Here is a 26774-nt window from a genome sequence, read left to right as displayed (position 1 = left end):
CTGCAATTTGGACCAATTTGATCAGAATGGGACTAGAACACAAAGATAATATCCAGAACCAGACAATCCTACAGAGAAAGTTATTCTCTTCAAGAGAGAATGAAACCAGAGAAGTCAGGAGTTGGGGAAGTCACCAAAGATCATGAAAAATACATTCTGATTGATTAGAGGTAGGCAGCCTGGTGTGATCTGGGCTTTACTGAATTTAAAGCAGTCATGATTTGGATTTTGTTCTCTTTTTACCTAAGCCTCAAAGTTCAGGAAAAGGAGGATCAATTTTAGTTTAAAGGGTTCTTGTTTTGACCCGCTCTACAATTATCTGTGAAAAATCTGCATTATGCCTAGTCCTATCACTTTGCTGGATCCACGGCACAGCATGTTAAATACAGTATAACAATAGCGGAGTGCAATCTCCGAACAGTCTGGAATCATACCAAGGGATAGTCCTCTACCATCACTTAAAGAAATGTGTTTTATACCAGGGGTTTTGCCATATATCTGTATAAAATGCCACCGATAGCAGTTGAAAATTCTGATTTCCTTCAAGTAAAAGTGTGTATATACAGAGTGTGAAAAATGAAGACAGGAGTGCAGTGGAATATTATGAAATACTTTTTACAAACATATCTTCCCAAACTTCAAAAACTGAATACGATATGCTAAGACAAAGTTCTTGTCATCAATAAAAGTACCCCAGATATATAAATTAGAAAATTACATAACCCAAGAGAAAGTACATGGGGTAACTTAAAAAAAGGCAGCAATACAATAGTTTTTTAGCTTACTTAAACTCCATTACTTTACATCAGTGTAATTTCCACAATCAGAACTTGTTCCTCTGACTGCTAGATTTATAGTCACACTGCTAGTGTATGAGATTGCCCTCTAGATGTTAAAAGTTTGGCTAGATAATTTTTCGTTCTATCCAGAATACTGAGATGGGAGACACTGTGTGATTTGTGATTTTAAACTTCTGTAATGCACCTAGAGACCTAAAGCATAGACACAATGGAAACATCAAAATAATTAAGTAAAAGTTGGAACTAGTATATTTGCAGAGAGAGGAAGAGGTATAAATCTTTCACCTCTATATCCTTGTAAGATTTCTACCCTTTTCAAGTCAATTGTAAAAATCAGTTTCATAGACACTCCCTCTTTAATATATTCATTGTTCTAACCTCGGATCAAACCATAAAACCCTACCTTGCATACCATAGAACCTGATGCACAATCTTAATTGTTCATTAAGATATGTTCATATGATCCAGTCTGCTTCAAATTTTCTTAATACTTAAAATTAATAATATACACTCAATAAGTGTAAGCAGAAATAAGATTTTTTTTTCAGATGCATCAAACTCTTCGAAAAGACTTACCATGCAAAACTGAATGACAAAAATAATATAAAAAGCAATTCTTTTACATGAAAAGAAGTAATGAATGCTTTTATATCTAATAAGAAAAACAAAGTATAATTGATCTTTTGTGAAGACAAGTTATCATCTAATTTTAAAACTAGAACTGATGCGAGAGGCCTTTTTCTGTTTCTCTTAGAACTTAGGGAAGAACTGCCCATGATTCAGGAAGGCCTGAGCCTGGCGTTTCATTCTTATTTCATAACGCTTAAAGGCCCCAGCCAAACCTAGGAATTCTCTCAGATAATCAGGGAAGAAAGTCTGCATAGGCGAAAACCGTCCAGTCAAATAATGTAAACAAAAGCTGTATGAGAAATGGATAATGTCTTTATTCTGACCATTTCATTACTGTATAAAGAAACTCTAGAATCAATTATACCTATTTGTAGCCTATTTTATTTTGTTACCAATATGGAAATGATTAGCTTTCTATGTTCCATGTGTGAAAAAACTCACTTTTTGTTGATAAAGAAAACCAGATTAATCCAAATTATAAATAAGGTATATCTTTAACTACCAAAGAAAATTTATGGGTTCTTCATCTCTTGATTCTTCGTATTAAGATTAGCTGTCTTTCTAAAAGAAACATTTAATGAGGTACCAAATGCTAACTGAAAATCTACGTTAAGCAGGAAATCAGACTAAGTAATTTTTTTCTTTCCTGTCTCAACCTGTTAAAATGTATATTTACAAAACCTAAGTAATTTGTAGATAAGTCAATATTACTGTTTCTGCTTTGTATTTTATGAGTTCTGTTCAAAGGATGAACTTGCTGAAAGAATATAATGCTTACAAAAGAAATAAAATGATATGGTATTTGTAATACTTCTCTGAAAGCTCTGTTTGGCTGCTTTCTCTGGACTGAGTTAGATATGCCCATTTCATCCATGCAATTTAATTAAAATCTAAACTATGCTTTGTATTTCTGCTTTACTTATGAACTTACTAAAAGTCTAGGCTCAAAGTATGAGTTTATAGTCACAATCAGATGCTCACTAATACCTACCAATTTTTGGAACACTCCCAGTTTCATGGAGTTTTTAAATATTTGCATGTTAAAGGCTAGATTTTTGGGAGGGCTCCTCTATTATTCGGACTCTTAAACTAAATGGGTATATCCTCCAGCAGTTTGCACAGAGAACAGCATTGTTTCTCTTCTCAGCAGAGCTAAATCTGAACTCTGTGGAGGTGTCCAGTTAAGATCCTTCTTCTTCTTTTAAGTATTTAATCCTCTGTTTTTGTTAGAATATTTTACCCACATTTGCCTGTTTATTCATCCATGGCATCCTGAGCTAATTCTGAGGTTTTGTCTTACTACTTTCAGTACCTGTCTGCTAATTCTGAGTCAGGGTATTACTGAAAAGGTATTACTGCACTATCCTTAAAAAAAAAAGCCAGAAGAAGAAGAAAACAAACAAAAACCCCCCAAACTTACAAACAAAAAATTTCCACATTTCCGGGGCTAAAAAATTCAGATGGAGGGAAAAGCGTGAATTGAAAACAATTCCCTGATATGTCAAGGCAGAAGTAACACTTACTTCAAGCCTATACAAATAGATAATCCTTATAAAAATTAACACAAGGCTTCAAGCCTCTACAGACAGAAAGATTGCTCTCAAGAACAAAAAGCTGTAGGCAATGTTAGTATCTATAAGTAGACCAGGTATTTTGACGTATTCAACTCTAATCTATAAATTGCCTTCAGTATACAAATAATAACGCAAACGTAGGCTCAATTTCAAAATGCGTGATGACTAAGAACCATAATGAGGCAAATTTAGGATCCTCTGAATCTTCTAATGATGTCCAAGAGATCAAGAGTTTTTAAAGATAAACTGTTGTATCCTGGGGCATCTTGACTTACAAGATGACTCTCTAAAGCCTGTTGATCTTATGACTTTTTTTTTTTTCCACATCTAACTTCTTTTTAAAAGAATCAGAGGGTGAAAGAGAAGGAGGTGACATGCTTGTTTGAACTTGCTCTCTCTTGAGACTTACCGAACATAGCCTATACCATTTCCCTCTGCATTCCTGGGAGTCGGAGGGGGGGGGGGGGGGGAGGGGGGGGGAGAAGGCGGGAGATAATCTGTATCAAAAAAAAAAAAAAAAAAAAAAGTGAGGGAAAAAGAGTTTCATTTACCTCAGTTACTGCTAACAATCTTTTCAGAAAAGCCTTTACTCCTTTTACTCCTGTCACAGAGGATACAAACTGACGTGAGGTGACCAAGCCAGAGAGGAGTTAGCTGGAGAATGGGAATGCAAAAGAGAAAGCAGTTAGCAGCCGGGAAAGAAAAAAAAAAAAAAAAGAAAGAAAAAAAAAAAAAGAATTTTCAGTTACAGGCGATTACAGGGAGCAGAGATCAAATTCCAGATGCACCGCGGGGCCCGCGGTCTGCCCTCAGGTACCCGCTGGTGATTTCGCTCCGCGGGCGCGGACCCGGAGGGAACCGGCTTGGGTGGACGGACAGGGTCTAAAGGGGAAAGGAAGGAGAGGCAGCGCCTCCTCCTCTTCTTCCTCACTGACCCGTTCCCTCTCCGCGTCCAACTCTTCCCTCGCCACCGCCACCGGCCCCGGTACCTCAGCGCCGGGTCCCGCCTCTCCCCCCCACTCAAAGCCCGCCAACGGCTGCGGCGCGAGCCCCGCGGCGCGCGGCGCCCCGACCCCCCGCTCCCTCCGTCGTCCGGCTCGCCCCCCTCAGCGCCGGGCCGTGTGGGCCGGCGGGGAGGCGGTGCCCGGGCCGGGGGGAGGCGGTGCCTGGCGGGTAGGACGGGCCGAGCCGGGGGAGTTTATCCCACTAGAAGGGAACAGTTTCTCCCGCTGAGACCTGACAGCGGCCAGGTCAGTGCGGGCTGCGGCGGCGCGGGGGGGGGCGGGAAGGACACCTTCGCCTGAGGTGAGGGGGGGCGGCGGTGGTGGTGTGTGGCGAGCTGCGGGCTGAGGGAGACGCGGGTCTATGTGGGGGGTGTTGAGGGGCGCTTCTGTCGGAAGAGCTCGGGGCTGAGGGGAAGGCTGGGCGGTCAGGGAGGGCTGAGCTCCGGGGAGGTGCCGGGGATGCTCGGCTGGGAAAAGGAAGGTGATTGCGCGGGGGCTTGTCCTGGAGCGGAGGGGAGAAGCTCCACCGGGCGGCTTGGTCGTCGGCAGACCTCCTCCCCTCAGGGGGCCATGCCTCGGTAGCGGGCGGCTTGTCCCGGCAGACCTCCTCCCCTCAAGGGCCATGCCCCGGATCGGGGCATGGCCCTTGAGGGGAGGAGGTCTGCCGGGACAAGCCGCCGGTGGCCGTGTGGGCGAGGACCCCCTTCGGTGAGAGCCGGGCAAGCGGCGGGCAGTGCCCGGGAGCCCGCTGGCAGGAGCGTGGGCGCTGTGTCCATGGTGCTGTTACGTACTGCGGGGGCAGGGTGAGCCGCGGCCCTTCGAGAGGAGGATGCTGAGGAGAGAAGGTGTCTACAGGGGTGGTCTGCTCCCCTACGGGAGGTGGAGGCGATGGGGATGGATATGTCCAGGGGTCGACCTTCCCCTCGGTTAGGAGAAAGGAGCGCAGAGGGAAGTGTTGGTGCTCACCTGGCTAATTCCCTTAATGAATGAACAGACTTCTTTTTTTTTTTTTTTCTTACGAATTTCTCAACCGCAGAAAGTCGGGGAGCCCTTCTGAGCCTGCAACAACTAAGATGCTATGTTGAAATGTATTATGTCTTGATGGCATGCCTCAGGTTTGCAGGCGTGTTTTGTAATCTTCCTGGTGTCATTTCTCTCCAGAGTAGTCTACAACTGGAGAGTGCAAGTTCCTGTGGTGTTGTAACTTTGTGGCACTGTGTACACACGACAACACAATGCTGACTTAACAGTGATGTATTTATTAATATCAGTGACGTAAGGCTAGTATTTGTTCTGATGAAAAGCTCAGGACACTATCAATTTCTCCATGTACTGTGGGCTCTAGGTTCCTTTAAATTAGTAGGATCAATTACAATTACCCGTGAAATAACTAAGGTTGTGGACTAGCCTTGTATTTGTGACTTGCTGCCCCATTTCTGGACAAGATTTGTTGTGGAACACGATTGTAATGTTCCATTTAAAAATCAGTATTCAAAACAACAAAAATATTTTTCTGGTACCAATTAGTCTGTAATTTAATCAGTAATTTACCTTTTAAAAGGTTACTACGAATTGTTACTAGTTAACTAAAAATTCCCAGTGTACACCAAGTAACTATGACATATAATACTCAGTGCTCTCCTTTGAAAAGAAGTTTCATATGTTTTGCTCCCATTAATATCAGAATTTGTTTCATGAAGTCGCATGTTTGACATCATTATTCTCTTCGTCTGTCACAAAAAAAAATGCTGCAAAAATTACTTAGAGATTTAATTACAAGATTATAAGAAATCACTCTTAGCAGTGTGTTAAGGCATGTGGTACAATATAAGCATGGACTTGTCAAGGGGAGAAAGAATTGAAAAAATAGTTGGCATGGACTTTGAATGATAACCAATCAGAAATATAATTTAAAGGTATTTTTACACAGGCAGCTTTTGAATTTGAATATTCTTAGGCATCAATTTTGTAAAATATCTCATTAACAGTTAGTGGTACAGAGATTATATATATCGGTAAACAGCCTTTCTTGTATGTATTTCTTAGAAATACCTCAATGTCAAATTCCTGGATAATACAATTTATTAAATATCAGCATTCAATGAAACTTCCATTACAATATAGAACATACAATTCTTTATCTTCTGTTTCATTCTATTCCGTAGAATAAATTATCACAAAAAATGAAGGTGGCAAAATATCAGAATTTAATTGAAGAATATTGAAGCTATGCCTTTTAATCTTCCTTGTGATACTGATAAAAATACCCACTATCAACATTGCTTCTAAATCTGACTCTTCTGTGAATTTTTTTAAATAACCATAAGTCCATTTCGAAGTCAATAAAATAAATTTAGGCCCAGCTTCAATTATTGTCAGTATAATTTTCTACTTATAGCAATGGCTAATAAAATGAATTTTTCAAAAATTTATATTGTATAAACAAGGAAAAGTTTAAAAGTAGAACAAAAACTCTGACTTGCACAAAGCTGGACTGACTAATAATGAAAAGTATACTTAAATATTTTTTTCACCTTGATTGCTGAGGCCCTCTTTTGTTGTTTGTTTGGGTTTTGTTTTTTTTTTTAACATATAATCTCTTCAGAATGGTGTTGAATATATTTACTAGCCAGTTTTTGTAGCCTAATTGTGAATCACTAGTTGTGCATATTTGATATTCAGAATTTTAGTTTCTTTTACTAGCTTTTGTCACAAGGATTATTCCTGTATTCTCCTCTGGCATGTAGGAAAACAGTTTCCAGTGCGGTTGCTCAAGAGAAATTAAAATACAATTATAAATTCTCCATGCTAGGTTCTTTTGAAGTCATGGATACAACACTTACCATTAGTTATTGCTACTAGTTTCATTTTTTAATCACTGGTAGATTTACTGAATTTAGCATGATATTAGATGATGAGTGCTAATTATCCCATGCTGTATTTCCATAGTGATGTATATTGTTTTAGCAGCAGGGATCTGTTTTTCAGGTACTTCATACCAAATGTTCTCTGTATGTCGGGTAACTTTTTTGCGAACTAATGTAAGAAAAAGTTAGAAATAATCCAAAGCAAGACAACATTGTTATACTCAAGTCCTACATACCCATGCCACAATCAGAAGTTGGGGGGGGTGTTCCATTAACAGGTCAGTTCTTAAGGATTTCATTTAACTGTTTCAGAATACTTGGAAAAAGTCTCCCCCTCACTCCCTTTTTTTTCCCCTGTGAAGGCCTTTCCAAGGCAGAATGAACAATGAGCGAGCCATAAGATTTGTCTTCAGATATTTAGATTCCCAGGAATATGAAATGTAAATTGACTCCTACATTAAATGATAAATCTCTACATTTCTTTTGTCTGTTTCTCCCCACCCCCCTGCTTTTTTTTAATGAAGGATAGTCTGTCTTTTTTCAGTTCTGCTTCTTTTCAGGTTCCAGTGACAAAGTATGTAGAAAATGTGGGTGCTAAGCAAATTGGCACCCTAGTGCTAGCACCTGTGGTGAGTGGGGCTTGGGATACTTTCAGATCTTGCAGGTATAAGGAGAAAATATATGTGTCAACCATAGGAAAGACTACGTTTCTACGTCAGCGTCAGGTCTTCTACTGCAATGTGGACTTCTCTTTTGCCTGTTGCTACAAAGATGTCAACTCTTCTCACACCACAAGGCACATACACAACTAAATCTTTTGTAGACTTTTATTCTTTTAGTTTGGGGGAGGAAGCAGCAAGGCCAAGTATGCAGTCTTCACATCTGAAAAATTTTGCAGAACTTAAGTCAATCTGATCAGGCTCACATTTGTCTCCCACTCCACCCACACCTTCCATTATATTATTTGGCCTGTTTGTCCTCTCTTAAACCACTTTATAGAATTGAACTGAACAGTTACATCATTCTCCAACTAAAATTCATGACACATGAAATATCTAGATATTTTTAATTACCTGTGTTGCAGTAGTACCCAGCAGCCTAGTCAAGACTGGGGCCATCTTGTTACTCACTCAAATGAAAAGATTGTCCCTATCCTTAATACTGTATGATCTATGACATAAGAATGCAAATAGTTACAGACTTACAACAGAGAAACAATGTAGTAGTGAGATTGATGCAAAAATTTTAATTTAAAATACACTGTTTTGATTTATGCTTACAATAGTAATAGATTCTTACAAGCTTACAATAGTAATAGATTCTTACAATGCTAGTAGATTCTAATTTGCATCATGACAAATACAAAAAAGTTAGGTGTATGTGTGATAACAAATTACAGCAAAAAAAACCCCTCAACTTCTAAGCAGCACCCTATTGTCTAAGTACAGCTTGTTTTAGTTTGCATTTTCACTAGATTTCAATGCAAATAGAAAAAATATCCTGCTTAGAAAGGGGAAGATAAGTAACTACCTCAAAAGTCGGGTTGTGAATTTCTGGAATCGACTAGCAGATGATGCTTTGTGGACTTGCATAAGCCACCCCCTTCCCTCATGACTAAGCAGATCACCTCCATGCCATGCAGTCTGCACATTCAGGACAAAGTCTATGAATTCAAGTCTATGAATCCCAAAGTCTACTCTGCTGGTTGATAATTAGCAATTTAAAAAACACAAAGCTTACGTAGCTTTGTGTATGTATGTTCAGGCAGAAGTATGCTTGATGAATGCTAAGATGAACATGTATGTGTGGTTATGTACATACTTGTAGGGTATATGTGTGTGTGTAGGTAATGTATTAACTCTATATTATAGAATGACTTCCTACTTATCTCAGTAATGTTGAAAGGCTACATATAACATCTGATAACACAGTATAATAAACATTGGATAACATCCCAACAGAGAGAGATACGGAGCGTTCCACAGTATCAAAAAAAGATGATGTTGGTTTATTGGAAGATGCATAGAGTCTAGGAAAAACATCCCAGCTTCGTTCAGGTCAGTGGTGGTTCTACTGTTTCAGTCTGGTCAGGTTTGCAATCTACGTGCAATGTTAGAAAGTTTGTCCTATGTACGGCTTGCTTCCATGCAATTACTGTTGAAGTCAGTCTGTGGTTTTAGCCTACTGAAAATATAGGGTCTGACTCTAAGTGAGTTGCTGTTTGCTCGCTGAGAGTAAATGCCTGAAATTAAATATCCATGAATATATATTATAGCAAAAGTCCTACATGTTTTTCTTTAAATTATTTAAGAACTGCCAGTGTAACAGGAGTAGTATATTTATCTGCCTTTTGTTCTGGAATTTATGTGATCAATTTCTTAATGTATTTTAACTCTAAATGAAATACTAACATTTTGATACAGACGTTGCAGTTGGTATTAGTTTATTCTAGACCTTCAAATTAGACATGAGTTCTAGTTTTGGTCTTATAACAGCTATTATGGGAGGAAAATATTATACTGTTTTACGGGTTATTGGAATTTCATGAGCTCCATGGGGACTCATGTCTTTCCTCTTTATCACAAATCTGACTGTGACATATTTTAGATTCCCTTTTGCCAGAATCCTATACTTTTTTATAGGAGACCTCCAGCTACAATTCTGTTGACTTACCTGTGTGTATGTATAAAATTCTAAATAAGTTATTTTCATACAAACACTTTTAGCTGTCATGGAATAGGCATATAGAATGAGTGAGAATGATGGAAGTTTTCTCATTGTGTCTTGTGTTTTTCCACTGAGTTTGAGCAAATTACTCTCCAGAGAATTTCATATTTGCACGAAGTAGCCCTACCCAGAATTATGATCTTGTCTTAAACGTTTTACACAATATGTGATTACACACTGTATTGCATAAAATAGGATTTTATGTTATAATATTGCATTATAAGTCCATAGTACTTGTGTGTTTGTTTAGATTTATTGAACAGAGATGTTGTGTAACTGCTGTAACTACTCATGGTTATGTAGCAGCAATTTTGAAGTTTGAGAGGTTTTGAACTTAGGTTGCTATCTACATACAAATAGAATGATGTACGTTTTCAATTTTTATGCTAGGGGAATATTGTAATATTGCTGTGAAATAAGTTCTAGACCATGGTGGTTTGAAACATATGTCAAACTACCAAAAGAGTCACTCTGTTACACCAAAAAAAGGAACTATGAAAAGAAAAATGTTAATTACAGGCTTTAACACTCACACCAAGATCTTCTAGTAGGGGTGGTCAGAAAAACAGGTTTTACTACCTAGACCTGGTGCTTTGTGGTGCTATCTAATATGGGGGCTTGTGGAAAAATGCGGCCACTTCTATTTACTGCCATTCGTAATGTACATATTTCCTCATGATAGGTTTAGGTACTGACTTTTTATGTCTACAGTAAATAAAACTGAAGAGTTTATCCTTTCATCTCGAATATGTTTTACTTGGAGTTCACTGTTCGCTACAGTGGTATTTCAGCTACAAAATTTTATGCTGAATCTGTTTTTAAGCATGTTATAATGTAGTATATTGCTAAATCGATTTTTAATCCTACTTAAGAAAGTAAAAAAAAAAAAAAGTATAATTTTATTTTCAGTTACACCCAGAGAAATCTGTAGATAAGCAGGTACGGGAGGGCAAAAGGTTGCTATATTTACACAGAATTTTATCTGTATTCTCTAACCTTATTCAGGACCGTATTTAATGGAATCGTGAGAAATTTTGAAGAGGCCATAGGCTAAGGTTCTCATTCCCTCCAGGACAAGGAAAAATTATGTTATCTTTTTGCTTTCTAGCTTGTAGTATGCCTGAAACAAAGTTCTTGCACTGACCTAGTGATGTAGCTATTCCTCAGATTCTGCTAAAGTTAACCACTGATAGTGGATGGATTTACTTTGTTGAGTCACTAAAGTTCTGTGAGGATTTTACTGTATTTCTTCTCTCTCATCGCCCCTGGATGCCATCATTTGCACTTAAACTGCATATCTGAGATGCCTTATTTGGCATGTTAGCATATTTGATTTTTAAAATTATTAGAAATATTAAGAAAAGCAGGCTAGTGTTTTATTTATTTTAAATATCCTATAGTGATTGTCAACATAAACAAAGTTTGACAAATGACTGCATATTGCAAGACACTCATATGAAGGTGTAGATTTTTTTAGTTTTGCTCAGAACATGATTACAGACTGTGGAAACAAAAGTTCTGCAGATATGCTTTCACTTTCAGAATTTCCAGCTGTTGCTGAAGATGGTTTGAGATGATAAACAAGATGAAACTTTAAGCTTTATTTAGAACAAAAGGATTTCGCATTAAATCAGTTCTCTGAATGAAATAAGAACCATTAAAAAGGCTTATTTTCCTGGATTATTTTTTTTACATTTACACTAGAGCTATTGCCAGAATTGCTACATTGGCCTGCAGTCAGTTATTTAGCAAAGATCTCGGCTGAGTTGTTACCATTAACTGCAGAATAAGTTTCAAAATTACTATTACAAAAGTTTATTATGACAGGTCCTGAATTTAAAATAGGAAATAAGCAAACATTGAAGAATCGCTTTGAAAGGTTCAGGTTTTTAACAATGGTTTTAAAGTATTTTTCATTATCAAGGCAATGCAAAATAATTTCCAAAAATCCTATGGAAGCTTAATTAGTAATTCCTAGCTTCTCGTTTGTTGGGTTTTTTGGTTTTTTTGTCTGTTTTTTTTTTTTAAATTATTTGGATGTTTGCGCTTAAGAAACGCTATTGCAAGCAAATTCTACACTTCCTTCCCATGATTAGCTTGCCAATTGATCTTGATTCTGTTTTGCAGGCTTCTTGGAGTATTAGCTATGATGTGAGCTTGCCAATTGTCTTGAACTGGTTAATTGTTTTTGTGATGCAGAGAACATTATGGGATGATGAATAAGAGACCCAAGAGGGTTCCTTACAGTTTCCTTTGGGCACTGCCCAAAGACTTGTTCTTTGGGTCTGCCTCATGTGATCAGGCTGGCTAACTTTACCCAGTTAAATCGGGTGCGGCGCATTTATTATGTTCATAACTTCTTGTTTAGTTTGGTGTTTTTTTACAGTAATCCACTATCCCAATACCTTGTATAAAATATACACTTGAAATCATCTCACTGGTTTAGGTTTTACTCGGGCTAGATAGGATAAAACATCAGATTATACAAGTTACTTTCAGACATAGGTAGTGACATTTGAGGAATTATTTTCTTAGAGCAGGATTACTAATTTATTAAGAAATAGTTATTACAGCACAGTTGGCGTAGGCAGGAATTCTTGACGGTGCTTGAAGAAGTACTGGAAAACCCTTCAGTATCAAGAACCTAATTTTCCTCCAACAAAGATATTTTCTTGTAGACATGTTGTCTTGAAAATTTTTGGCAATGAAAATCTTAATCCAAAAATAGAATATCAAAAATACATATTTTCCCACAAACATACCTTCATGTTTTAATTTATATTAAAAAAAACATCTAGCACACTAATGTCATAGTTCACAGTAACGGATCCCATTATGAAATGAGTTTGTGTCTAACGGTCTATAATTGTTTTCATTGTTCTGTGCATTGGAATATGGTATCTGTAAAATTTTTAATGAGTCACAGTTTTGTTAAGAAAGGCATTTTTTAATGCAAGAAAAGAGTTACATGCAGTACAGCGGCCCTCTGAGCTGTACATAATATGCTGTTTCATCCTTCATGATGTAATACTGAGGATGTGGAAGTCATGTGCATTTCTTGCCATTCTTTTTTGGGTCACCAGAGTGCCAATTTCGAGTAGGTGAGAGATCAAATGAAAACCCAGAAAACTGCTGTCTGTATACTTTATCAATTCTGTTTTTAAAAGATAAAAATATTACCATCAGCGTTCTTTTCCTTTACAAAAATATCCATAAAACAAAATTTGTGCAGAATAGGTGGAGTAATGTTAAGATAGGCTCTGGTTTTAAAATATTGTGAAATAGATAGAATATCTTTAATCTTAGTAGAGGCTAATGGTGTTCAGTATGATTAGACTAATTGCAGTGGTGGATTAAGGCAGGGATCAAAGGCAAATGTGGGACTTTGGAGGCCCAGCAGAGAAGAGATTTGGGAAGAAGTGAAAAAGCTGCCCATAATGAGTATCAGGAAAGGGAAATAATTAATTAATTAAAGGGAATTTTGAAGGAAGGCAGAGGGAAGATTGCCTAAGATTCTCTTGGTTTTCTTTATTTATTTAGCCCTTTTTATGTTTGCCGAAGAAGATATTAAAAAGCAGGGCAATTCTTTAAAAATACAGATGTTTGAATTTCTTTCTCAAAGTTTAAAGTTTATTGTTGGAACCTTCTTGATTTTGAATTCTTCTCTCTGGTCTCTTATGAGATTTTCAGCTTTTCTTGGTTTAAGATATGCTGACAATGCCATAACGTGGTCTTTCACTGTATTTTGGCATTCCTACTCATTGTTCTTTTTCTGCCCAAGTTTGTTCTGTTTTTTAAATCTAGCCTTATTTATTACTCCTTTGAGAACAGGAACTGTCTGATATGCTAACAACAAGTGACAGCTTTCCTGTCACTAAGGACAGGAGAACAGGCAGTGAATATTGCTGAAGTCTGAGGTAAGTTTAGAATAACAATAACTTGTACATACACTAAATTTGATATACTGTAGTGTGACTACATTCTCTGACGCAGGCTGTGCAACAGATTCCTGTCTCCTCCCCCGTCCACTAACAGGAAGGCACAGCACAATGTTATACAGCATGTGGCAATTTTAAATTTCTGCTGAAGCTTGACCCTTAGACAGGAGGGTGACTCTTTTGTTGTCACTGGTGAAATAACTGTACCATGAATCTCCTTATAATGTCAGAATGAATGGATTTAAATTAAAAAAAAAAAAAAAAAAGTTGGCAGAGAGGAAAACAGTAAGAGACAGCAGGACCATCTCTCCCTTTCCTCCCCAAATCTGCATTTTGAAGGGTAGAATAAAGGGAGGAAAAGGTTTGGGGTGAATAAGGTGAGAAACCCAATGTAAGAGGCAGAGACAAAGTAGAGAGAAACTAATTTTCCTGGAGGAAAAGCAGAAAAAAGCAGGAGAAAGAAGAAATTGATGCAAGTATGGTTGCCACTTTCCTGACAATTACTCCAGGAAGGGCTAATGAATGCAGTAATTATACCTGGCAGTTACTCTGTGGGAGAAAGGAATTCTTTGGAGTTCAAAACGGTAAGAGTGCTCATTTAGTTATGAATATGGAAATCAAATAAAGACAACGTAGGCTAAATACTATATAGCACCGTTTTCTGATTCCAGTATGCCATATAAACTGTTGTGTAGTCCTCAAAGAAAGCATCTTCTGAATAAGAATTTCTGAAATGAAATTGGAGGTTAAAAAATGGAAAATCTACTGCAGATATGAATGCATTTGGAATAGATACTGGGAGACCCCATAGGGCTTTCCTCCCTTAATCTTCTGTGAGCCATTACTCATAACAGCTTCCCTTATGCCCTTTGATGCTGTACAGTCCATCTGAAGAATGGTCAGTTTTCCTCTACAACCATAGGGCATGTGGATTATTTAGCTCATAGAAGCTGGGGGTGATTTTGAGTCGCCTATTGTATCCAGTGTATTGTTAGCTATTCTCAGAGCAGGAGATGAGATAAATAGTAAGCAAGCAGTTTCCAGTTTGCTATACTATTGCCATCTTTATATTGTGGACTTTTGAATCAGCAAAATACTTCCTCTGTTTTCATATAACACAAAGATAGATAGGTAGATGTCTCTGATTGATGTCAGTTACAGGAATTTGATAATTTTACTTGCTTTGTCTGAGTTTCAAGAATGTAACGTGTATCTTAGAGTTTTCCATCTCTGCAGTTTCTTTTTGCACAGATATAATATTTCACAGAAATGAAGTGTGAGTTTGGGAAAAACAGTTCAGTACATTTTAAGTTAGTGCTCAATTAAACAGTGTACAAAGGAAATGCAGGTTTATGAGAGTTCTAGAGTCTTATTCACATTTACACTGATGCTAACGCCTTCAGAGTTGCATGCTTCCCTTCGCTGAAAGCTAAGAATACCTACTACATGTATTGCCAGCTTGCAGGCAGAAAGTGGGACCACGTTTAGGAAAAAAAGCTGATACATAATTAAATAACTCGGTGAATTTGAGGAAAAACAAAACAAAAACCCAAAGCAATCATGTTCCCTAGTCTCAGAGAAATCTAATTGAACTCAAAGATCCATATTAGTAAATTAAAAAGTGCTGTAACTTGGGCACAGGCTCAGGAACTGGTTTGTTAAATGGTTAAATTCTTAGAATTGTCCCTGGTCCAGTTTTAGCTCAGCCAACTAACAGCCATTCACTTTCCAGAAATACTTCGGGAGTTAGCATGGACCATGGACCATTTGCACAGGCCATTGACATATTGCCACCAAGTTCTGATGCCTAAGAGAGTTTGATAATGTGAGTGGAAGAAATATGACCAGAGTGAAAGTCCTGGTATTCTTTAGTTTGTTAGTATAGCTGAAACTGAATGAGTTTTAATGCCTCTCAGATTTGTTAAATTTCATTTTAAGTTTCTTCCTGCCTACAGACCAAGATGAGCTGTTTTTAATGTTCCATTTGTAGACTTTTAGTTATAACAAAATTTGATAATTTATAACCTCCGCACCTTTGTAAGTTTGAAAGCTGGTGGCGCTCAAGAAAGAAATCGAAGGTGTACAGATGGCATATTATGGAAAGAAAAATCTATGTAAGTCATTTTAGTCTATATTGTCTGTCCATTTGGCTGTCTTACAAATAAATAAAAGGACATATAACGTAAAGGCCAAAATCTTTTAAAATACTCCTAAAATTTTTTTCTAACCTCTGGTGAAGGATCAAGTTGTTATCGGAGCTTGTTTTGCATGATGGCAAAATTCCCTATTTATACATCTTTCCTGAGCAGATGTTAGTAAAATAGTCATTACTCTGAAAAATATGAAAAATATTTTGAAATTTTTACTGTCCTATTGTCTGCTCCAAGAACTATAGATAACTACCATTGTAACTCACCTTTATATAATACATTACAACTTGTTTGCTCTGAAAATTCCTTTTGGCTCAAGTGAAAGTACACAGTACAAACAAAGTTATGAAATGTGTACACAAGGTGTGAGAGTAGATGGTTATACTTGTGTATAACTTCATGGTTCTGATCCTTCAGGGTAGTCACTGCTATCTGACCTTTATGCTCACCATCTCATTGATTTGAAGGGGATTACAAATGAATATTAGGGCCAAATCAGACTGACTGATTTTCCCCAAATAGTGTCAACAAATAAGTCATGTATTTTTATTTTTTATTTTTTTATTAAATAGAAAGCACAGAATCTGTTTAGATGAACACGTATTTTAAGACTTGAAGATTTGAGAGCTAAAATATTCGACAGCAGGGCCGCTATTTTGAGCCTCATTTCTGTTGTAAAAGTTGATAAATATTTTGACTGTTGAAATCCTTTCAGCTGTGTCACTATCGATTCAATTAAAGGAGCAGAAAATACCATGTCTTGTTAAGACTTAACAAAGACACAGCAAAAACCTACTATAGGTAATTAAACAGATGAAGCATTCAAGAAGAAATATAGAGTAAGTTAACATTTTTTCAAGAGGATGAGGCACGAACTTACTAATAAACATACGACAAAGCACAATGTAAGTTGGACACTTTAATATTTTAACTTCAAATAACTGATTGGCAATCTCAGAAACAGCATGCAGAGAAGGAAGTTCTGTTTACCTTTGCAAGAAGGACATTGTCTTGAATATGGGAAACTAGAGATGGGGGAGAGCACTGCATGAAAATTATTTATACAGGAAAAATACCCCAGGGCTCCTTAATCCTTTGCATTATTCTTAATTAAGGACTAATTTTTAAAGTACCTTTATATAAACAAACCATTGTCATTTTTAACCCATCCCAAACTGGATTAAGTGAGCACCTTGTTACATGCGGTGTACTCAGCCGCTCGACCACAGCTAAACTGGATCAGGAACAGTAATCCAGAAATGCAAAGTTCCATAAAATCACTTCCTGTTTTCCGAATCTTGAAGGCATATTTTTTCAAATTGCTCCACCTTGGAAAATCTTAGCTAAAACAGGAATTAAACCATAAAAAATGGATATCTGGTGTGTTTATATCAAATCAAAATTTTCAAACATAAATAATTTGTAATGAAGGTAGGAGTAGCACAGAAGGACAAATAAAGGAACTAATGTGTGTATTATCCTGGCTGTTAAAAATTACTATTCTGTCCTTATACAAATTGCTCTTTGAATGGTAGAAACAATTAAGTTAGTTTCCTATAGATATGTCTTTTAGGAATTTTTCATTAGGATTTTCTGATATTTATTACAGGGTGAGCTCAATCTGTTCCTCTTTCAGTGGTGACACTAGCAACAATTTAGGCATATTTTGTTAAAACTCCTCCACATCATTGTAGTTAGTTCTGGCTGAAACAAGACAATGTTTTCCAAAGCTCTTGGGGGTGAAGAGGAAGAGACCAACAAAGACATAAGCCCTGTTTCTTTAGGATCACATTTATCAAATGAAAAATTAGCCTTTTAATTGTCATTGTTTGAATCAATCCGTTAAATATTGATGTTTTTATAATATGGTTCAAATTGCACTCGAGTCTCAATTTTAAAGTATTCTGCATACCTGTGGGATGTGCTGGCCAGCTTTAGGAGCCACTGAAATATGGAACTTCTAAGAAAGACCTTTCAGAATGAGGCTATTTCTTAGTTAATATTACTACAAGGAACTAGAAGCACCAGAAATCCCACAGGCAAATATGTTCCCTTTTGGCAAATTAATCATGGCTTCCAGAGCAGAAGGCACAGAAAAGCATCTAAACATTTTCAGTTTATTCTTAATTGCTTTGTCAGTCTTTTGAAATTTCCTTTCCTCTGTATTTGAACCACCACGTCTTATTCAAAATTGTTCCAAATTATAAATTCATATAACCTGAAACTTTTTCAAGAGAATAAAAAAGCAGTTTGTGGCCTCCAGGAGAGTAAATTCCAGGGTTAATTTATAACTAAAGCAAATGTATGTATAAAAAGAAGAAAAGCTCCATAAGAAATATGCTAACAAATGACAAGAAAAAAGAGGCTTGATAAAAGATATCAGAACTTGTTTGGCATCAGTGATTTTATGACTGAGGAATTCAGTTATAGGTGTGTTAGGAGTACCAAATCACAATTCTTTAAATTACTAATGGGAGACAAAGCTCTTTATCATGGTCTAAATGTGAACATGCAATGTTCAGTCCTGCCCTCTGTAAATAAACTTTTAGTACTTACAGTATGCATCTGCACTGAGAGTCTGTGTCACCAGAGTTGAAAAAGATACATGATTTCTGTTGAATCACTTTTCAAACATGACTGCTGATACATTCTTCTATTAGAAATGCAGGTAGCCAACAGATCTCTGCCTGCAAGTTTGTAATGTTCAGTCATTTTTTCCTTCTATATTAGCATTTTTCTAGAATCTCGGTAGATTGTCTGCAGAAAAGTTAGGTATATATAAGTGCGCTCTACAGTGATAGGCAGTAAATCACATTGGCTTGGATTTGTTTACTCCGTTGTTAGACACGTAAGTTTCATAGAGGTCTTTAACCGGTGATGTTGATAATGATTTTGTACTTACCCAAGAGAGTCAGATTAGCCTCAGATCAATTGCAAATTAACTCCTGCAGTCTGCCTATGATCTAAGTTGGTTTTAAGGCTGTCTGCTGCTTACTTGTTGGAGTAGTAAACCCGTATCTCTTGTCAGTCATTGAAAGAGGAAGGGCTGTTTCTGGAAATGCAGATTTAACTAATAGGGACATCCCCCTGTTAACAGCTGTTGCAGGAAAATGTAAAGGACTGTATTTCGTTTTCATGGCCACATTACAGCAGACAATATGCATCACTGCTACGAAAAGAACTGCAGACCAATGAAACTGGTAAAGTTGGCTGAAGATGTTTTAGGAATCATTTGAATATTTGTATTGTTTTGTTGGACACGTCATTGCTATGACATCCAAATATGATCATGATGAATTTATATTATACTGCGTTACTTTATATTATAATGTGGCATCATTATAAGAACATTATGTGCACAATGCCTACTCAAAGTACTAAGTCATCAGACTACTTATATGAAAAGATTAAAAAAACCAGTATTTTATTTTATTTCATTATGGGTTTCTTTTCTTCTTTTGGTATGTTTGCATAGCAGAGGCTTAATGCGTAAAACTTTTACCCTGAATATCCGAAAAGCGAAATATTTAATTCTTTCTAGCCATCTCTTTGTTGACCCACTGATTTTACTTTCAGTGAGAAAATTGTTCTCTCCCGAATAAAAACTTCTTAAAGGTTGTTAGTTTTGGCAGTCTTGACCATTTGAAAATTTTCAAATATATGCAGCATCATTCAGCTTCTAATTATTTAACTAATTATCTCTGTGGGCTTCATCAATATGGAGAGATAAGGGCTGAGAAATCTTGAATATTCCTGTCTTAAAATTTAAAAAATGTTTACTATATATCAGTATTTAAACACTGTTATTGGTGGTAATCAGCCCACATCACAAAGAGAGAGATCTCTCCTCTCCAGAGTAATTTAGAGGAAGGGACTACTTTAGCTGTTCTAAATCAGCCTCCAGAGGAACCTCTCTCACTGACCACCAAGGAACTGGAGATATTATTCTTGTTAGCCATAATAAATACCTGCCACCTGAGAATGGATTTTTCAGCCTCCTGCTTTTAGATCAGCTTCATCAGATCCCAGGAAAGATTATGCTAATATAATAAGCATGGAAATGCTGAAGTGTGTGAATTTGTGAGACAAGATCTGTATCGTGAAGAAAAAAGAGTGCTGTAGAGGTAGTAATTGTTCACCCAAAGGAATATGAATGTGTTCCAGAAACAAGCCATTATCTCACAGGCAGTGCTACCCTGATCCTGTGAATGCAAGGAGTCCATAGGCATTAAAATTCCTCAAAGTTTCATCACAAATGACATTGGGAGGGAAAAAAATAATTGGGTAAAAGATTCAGGGAACTACCTTTGTTATGTTCCTGGGTTTTTTTTTAGTTAAAGTACCGCATGACTTTCCTCTCAATCTCTAGGAATGTATTGGATGTCTGTCAAGACCACAAAGTTGTCCGTACTGTAGAAATGTATGAAAGTTGTCTCTATACGGAGTTGCCATTGCTCTTTTCCTTATCTGCGAAGGAAACACAGCAACTCCCACTGGGGAAATTTCATGTTAACTTGATCTTAAAATAAAAAAATCAAGGGAAAGGTCATATCCTAATAAGCTGTGCAAATCTGAATTCCCAGGGAGCTTCAAAATGACATTGTATGACTAGGACATTAACAATTTTCCAACAATGTATTTTTGAACTGCTTCCAACAGTGTTCTTAACATCTGAGAACAAATAGTAAAATAAAGATACAACTGGCAAGATACAAGATCCAGTTCAGCTCTGTGATTCACAGAACACAGCCCATTGATAATCTGGGAACTTTATATCTGACAAACATAATGGAATCAGCAACTTTTTCTGTTTTCATGGAGGTGTAGATCTTGAGAGGAAGCTATTTATTGATCAGTTTATGTATTATTGTGATCTCAGTATCAATAGTTTCTACTCTTTTCCTTAACCTAGTCATAGACCAATGATTTCCTCAGAATGTCTGAGGAAGAAGGAGGTTCAGTTTGCGAGACTGCTTAGTATGGTACGTATGCTTGTGTTAGCAGAGATTTTGAATATGTTATATTCAGATATTGACCGAGAGGTGCAGAATTCCTGTTCAAAAACACATGCCATTGTCATCGTTCCACAAAAGGTAAATTAGGTAAACTGATAGAAATTTTACAGTCGGTTTTAAAGGAGCCAGTATTCGACTCCAAATTGTCTTGTCTGAGTCATTGAGCGTACTATGTAGAGGTATACAAAATATTCCATAGTTCCAAACAATGAACTGAGTCTGGTACCAGTTACCATAAACAGTTTAGGGATCCTCAAAATACAGGGGAGACCATTGTCTAATTGTATTAGGTTTCTGTAGTATGCCAGACACATTTTACAAGCCTATCCTTTACATTGGTAGGGTGTGCCTGTATAAAGCTATGAGATGAATACTGTCTTCTTGTAAACCAATGGAAACCAGTTTCTGATTTGCAAATAGTTTGGTATTTAACCTATTGTGAGGTGATATATTGATAATAGAAAGTTGAAGGTGAGAGATCAAAACCACGTTCTAAATTCCCAAGCTCTTCCAGTTTAGATGGGTGTAATGGAATTAGATTACAGTTGTCCTTATTTTTATCCTTGTCATATCTCTCTAAACCAAGTATATCCCTGTTGGCAAAGGGTCACCTAAGCTGCTGCAAAATAATTTCTTCTTTTGTAGAGGGTGTAGTAATAAGGTTTAAAACAGATGTTGACACCTTGTTACACAAAGGACAGGAAGCATAGGGTGTGAGAAGCAGTCTGCTATTGAAGACCCCTTCTGATCTTTTGGATTAGAGTCAGTGGGAGTTTTGCATGCACTGCAAATGCAAGAAGGGTCTTACCCTGATAGTCAGCTCTATTACAGTACACTGCACTGGATGTGATCCAGATGTCCCTTAAGAATTTATTTTTTGTGATAATCTCAATAGTATTTTAATATGATTCCTTTTAAATCAAGTGAATCTTTGAAGATATTGACCATCTGTCTTGTAATCATGCTTCAAATTCAGCACTTGCAAACAATTTTTGCTTAGCAATTAAAAAAATAATTAGACCAGTCAAAAGTCACAGTAACTAATACTCAGTATATATCAGAGCCACATGATATTTAGCTGTTCACAAGCCTGCTGGAGGGGTTATAAAAAGTCACAGTAATAACTTTTAGTTCCTCACACTAAACTTGCTTGTCTAGAAAAAGAATCTCCTTAAAAGAATAATGGGGTATGACAATATAATTTGTTGCAAAGTTAACTATTGGTATTCTGTCCAAATTAAAGACGAATAGCTGATTTAAAAATAAAACAACTAAGTTATCAAATATCCCAGAGTATACGGGCAAAATGCCAGCATAGAATTTGTGGTTTGTATGTGAAAAATGACATGCATATCTAGATTAAAGAAATATAGTTGCATGTAATTATTCAAAATAACACTTTCCAGAAAGTTAATTAGTATGATGTTTTTCAGTATACTGAATTACTCAGTAAATGTTCTAGAAAAATATGCAAGAAGTTAGTTATAAATGTAAGTATTTAAATACATGTTTTTGCCTTGAGTTGTGGTGTGCACATCTATTTATCATGACATGAAACTGAAAGATTTGCTGTTAGCTGTTCTCTTAGATTACTTGCAGAAGAAATTCTTTAAGTATTTTAAATATAGAAAAAACAAGACGACGACAAGAACACATGACAGAGAAGGGAACTGAAATTTTCTCAATCTCTTTCTTCCCCTCATTTTTAATGCTGTTAAAATTTAACATAGCTGCCTTGCTCGTACCGCTATTGTTAATGTTGCATAACCCTATAATTATTAATCTTACTGAGACAGCGTTAGAACTTGATTATGCACTTTTCTCCTCAATTGAAACTAGCAAATGCTGTCAAAGATAGAAATGGAACAGCAGTTCATATATTTAAAGAAAACAGGCAAGTTTACATGAACTGGGATCTCTCTCTAGGCAATTGTCAGTCTCATACACAGAGCTTCATAGACTCTGAAATCCGTACGAACGTAGGGTACTGGGGCACAGAGATTTTCTAGCTCAGAGCTAATAGACACTCCATGCTCTTCACAATATTTATGTGCAGAATACAAAGTGCAGTCAGAGTCTTTACTGATTTAATCAAGCATTGGTAGATTCTTTATAGCTGAAAACAAAAAAATTGTCAAAAATCACTGTTTAGCATTAGTTGTCAAAGCATTTGTTCAGCATTAGTTGTTAAAGGTAAAAAAATTCTGAAAGTATACATTAATAACTTTTTCCTAACAGTAAATTGTTCTTAGCTGTGGATACTCTACTTTCTATTTGGTGTCCTAAAATGATGTCATTTTAACTCTTGAAAATTTATTGTCAAAAATAGCAGCCCCAGTTTCCATCTTCTTTTAATAGAATGATTTGTACAGTTAGTCACTCTGCAGACCAAAGCTGCTGACTGAGTATCCAAGTGTGTGACAAGAGTGAGATGCGCTATGCGTGGACACTGTGGGTTAAAGATCACCAAGATTAATAACTGAGGAATAACATCAAACTCAATTTTTAAAATGTTAGTTTATTGCAGAAGCAAAGAACAGTAGCAAAAGACATGGAACTGCTAAAATTGCCAGGCATATATGTTTGCTCAAACATTAATATAAATATACCTTGCTTTCTGGATGAATGACGCTTACAGGAAATGCAGGAGTGACATACACTTCACATGAAGAGACAAATGAGTTGCGTGAAATAATTTTCCATATCCTTGGCAGGTAAAACTGTTTATTCCTTCATGGGGAAAGACGGCAATTTCAATGGACGCATTGAAAAAACTTTTACTTCAAAATAGAAAGTTTGACAAAAGTAGTGCCAAGTCGTAGTAGACATATTCCATAAAATAGAGGAAGAATAACCCAACAGAAAATAAGATTAAAGGAATTCTTTCCTTCTGGTTTTCATCCACATTTTAAAATCCAAGCCTTGCCACATCTTTTAGTAGAAAATACAGTAAGTTTATGCATTAATAACAAAGTCAGGACTTGGTAGAATTTTGCATTAATGTATCATTATCCAGGTTATATTTAAGTTCTTTTCAAAGTGCATTAATGATTTTGAAAGGAAATAAAAGATGAAATCATGTTCTTTCCCCACAGATATTTTGTCTACTTTTTCTTATCAAAGGGCAGCAAGGAGAGTATTCATCTTTTCATTCAGGTTTACACAGCACTTACCCATCATATTTTTAACAAGTTACTTCTATATCTTTGAGAGAATGACATCTTGGGGTTTTTTTCCCTTGAAAAGTACATTTGGAAGAGAGTTAAATATCTCCGTCAAATTCCGTGCTGCTCCCAGAGGCTGGTGTCATGTTCTCAGAAAAATATGTGATGGGGGGCCTCTTCTCAGAAAACTACTGAGGGATGGGCGACAGAAGGCTTAAATAACTAAGCTTGTACCTTTTTTTAAATTATTATATACTGTTACCCTTATCATCCATTATCTGAATGCATGTATTATGATATTTTCTTTTTGAGTGGTAAAGGGAGTTTGATTTATTAGTATTAGGTGGTAGGAATGGAAATGACATAAATGAGTTATAGCGGATAGTTTAGTATTCTTTGTCTCATATTGCTATTATTTAGTCATTGGCAGGCTTTAAAATTAATATTTTATATCTAGCTTTTATGATAGCCAGGTTTCAGTGCTAACTTTCCTTCAGCAAGTTTTCACCTATTTTTTCTTCTGGAATATTATATTATGTTGAATTTTATACTGATCCAAAAAAACCAAGAGTGGGGAAGATTTTCTTGATGCGCTTGTCCTGTAGCCCAATAGAAGATTCAGAAGGGAAACTGTTCAAGGTAACTTAAATTTAGAGCACAATTCATAATTAATTTACTGATGTTCATTAAATACTTCTGACGGTGTTGCACAATGTTGCAATTTCGGTTACAAAATCAAGCTTACCCTACTTCTGACCTGGTTCTACACTCCTTGTGTAGGCAGCCTGAAGTCACCTTGATGGGGTAGTTTTAAAGCTATCATCTGGAAAAATTAATATTTAGAGAGATGGAGAACATGAGATGCAAAGAACATTGATCTAAATAAGTGATAAGTATCCTACACTATTGAGAACAATAATTATTGAATCACATGTAAAAACATGTCAACATATTTTAGTTGGGAATATTTTGGAGGGTCAAAAGTACAGTAGTCAGATGACAAGAGATTGCTCTATTGCTAAAAAGTGGCTGAGCAGGTTATATGCTTCTTAGTTCCTACAGTTGAGGAGGTTAATTTTTTTTGGCTAATTTAAAAGATGAAAGAGATACATTTGTGCAACAGATCACAGGTGTACAGAAGTTCATGTGCCTTTATTATTAAATTATTTTTGTGGAGTGTTCTTACTGTAGGCTGGTACAAAGCCTGCTGTTATATATAATCCAAGTGGGGTACCCAGTTTTCTTTTGCCTCCTGTTTATCTTGTCAGAGCAGCGTGGCAACAATTACGATGGAGCAGAGCAGGGTCCTTCAGCTCTGTGTTGGGCAACGTTGTGCTTTGAAGTGGTGTGTGTATCGCTGGGAGTACCCTTCCAAGCTTAGAAATGTCTGACAGAAGAGTTTCAGCAGCTAATGAAAATACACTGCAGTAACAGTGTGTAAATAGCCGTATTCCACACAAAATCTGCACGTATTTTTCTGATAGATTAATTTAGGGATCATCTGGAAAAGGACAATGCTAAATGTTAAGCCCTCTCTGGTACTATTTCTCTGCTTTCTCAAGCTTTGATGTGTTTGAACTAGCTTGACATCACGGAATGGCTGTACCTGCATATATACAGAGAGTACTATCTTATACTTGGCATATATCAGAAATTATACATAATTATATGCAAGAAAAATCATATGCAGGAAAGCGTGTTCCCTGTCATGCTAAGATATTTTCTGTATTTAATACAGAAATAGAGCTAAGCATGTCTACAGTAATGAATGAGTTTTGCGACGCAGTGCTTTTTGGCTTTAAGGGCTTAGCGGTTGTTCAACAGGTTAAAAAGAGATACTAAATAAAAAATAGTGCTAAATCAAATTGTATGGGCCCTGTGTATAGCCTTACTGTATAAAAATACATTTTACGTTTTTAGTATTTTAGAAGATGACAGCGTTGTGATGAAAACGGCCCATCCTGATACGAGAGAAGCATTTTTATGGATAATTTGCAACATATTGACTGCCAGGAAAAACTTGAAAAGTGGGATTTAATTCAAGGAATGAGTTTAAACTCATGTTGCATTTGTTCCTCCTCCTCCTCTTCCTGTGGGAGTATTCAGTATCCTGCCATGGCAGGGAACGGCGTTTAGGATATTAATGAGTATATTTTACCCCGTTAGAGTTGTATGCCTTATTAGCTCATCTCTTGGAAACAACACTTAAGTTGCCTGTCTTCTGAATGTTAAAAAGCACTGACATGACAGAGTCCGAGGAAAGAAAAAAATCCCAGGCTTCTTACCAACAGTATTATGCATCCATAAAAAGATCTCAATAAATTCTGTACTACTACTATGTGGATTGAGAAAGCTTTATGTGGCTTTTTAAGTATTAATATTATAAAAATTCCTCAGTGTTAGTATAAAATGTATTGTGCCTAAGATGTCTTAGAAGAAAAAAATTAACTGGATATTGTGCACATAATGTGCAACATTTACTATTAAAGTTATTAACATTTCAAAAAAAAAAATACAAACTTTGTATTCAGATTTGAATACCATAATGAAGTACATCTAGTCTAAAATTTCATGCTGAATTGGTACCTTAGTTGACAATTATTGAGTAAGCACCATTTTTAAGGAATAGAGTCCATGATTAGTATATTAAAATACATTAAAAGACACAGTGATGATGACCTAATGAAACTAAATAAACAATGGAGCATAAGATTGTCTTGTAAATAGCTGCAGTGCTTACACATCTCTTCCTGTATATTTTGCCATACTACATGCTTAAATCTTTGATAATCTCACAAAGGCCTATGGAGCCACAGAGGAATTTGCAAATTTTCCTATAACGAATCATGCGTGAGCAGAGTCTAAATTCACTAGATAGCATTTCTGCTGTACTCCAATACTTTGG

At 36.4% G+C, this 26774-nt stretch overlaps 1 protein-coding gene and 1 long non-coding RNA gene across 5 annotated transcripts in view; one reads left to right on the top strand and one right to left on the bottom strand.

Moving 5' to 3' along the window:
* LOC134521425 (uncharacterized) overlaps window positions 1-3878 on the bottom strand; it is a 91893-nt gene extending 88015 nt beyond the window's left edge. The window contains exons 1-2 of the long non-coding RNA XR_010072751.1: window positions 3754-3878; window positions 3556-3658 (exon numbers count right to left, since the gene is read on the bottom strand). This is a non-coding gene — a long non-coding RNA (uncharacterized LOC134521425). The remainder of the gene's footprint in view (window positions 1-3555; window positions 3659-3753) is intronic.
* Window positions 3879-4124: 246 nt separating this feature from the next.
* PPARG (peroxisome proliferator activated receptor gamma) overlaps window positions 4125-26774 on the top strand; it is a 58005-nt gene continuing 35355 nt past the window's right edge. The window contains exons 1-2 of one of the 4 annotated variants that reach the window (XM_063347887.1): window positions 4221-4254; window positions 8837-8932. The gene's annotated coding sequence lies outside the window, so the exon portion shown is untranslated. Of the gene's footprint in view, window positions 4310-8836; window positions 8933-13483; window positions 13520-26774 lie in introns of those variants that run through there. The other 3 variants (XM_063347886.1, XM_063347888.1, XM_063347889.1) reach the window with 3 other exon arrangements.

Source organism: Chroicocephalus ridibundus, chromosome 10 (assembly GCF_963924245.1).
Source record: "Chroicocephalus ridibundus chromosome 10, bChrRid1.1, whole genome shotgun sequence".
NCBI classification, from domain to species: Eukaryota; Metazoa; Chordata; class Aves; order Charadriiformes; family Laridae; genus Chroicocephalus; species Chroicocephalus ridibundus.
The sequence above is the reverse complement of the archived record's forward strand: the minus strand, read 5'-3'. Positions and strand labels throughout refer to the sequence as shown.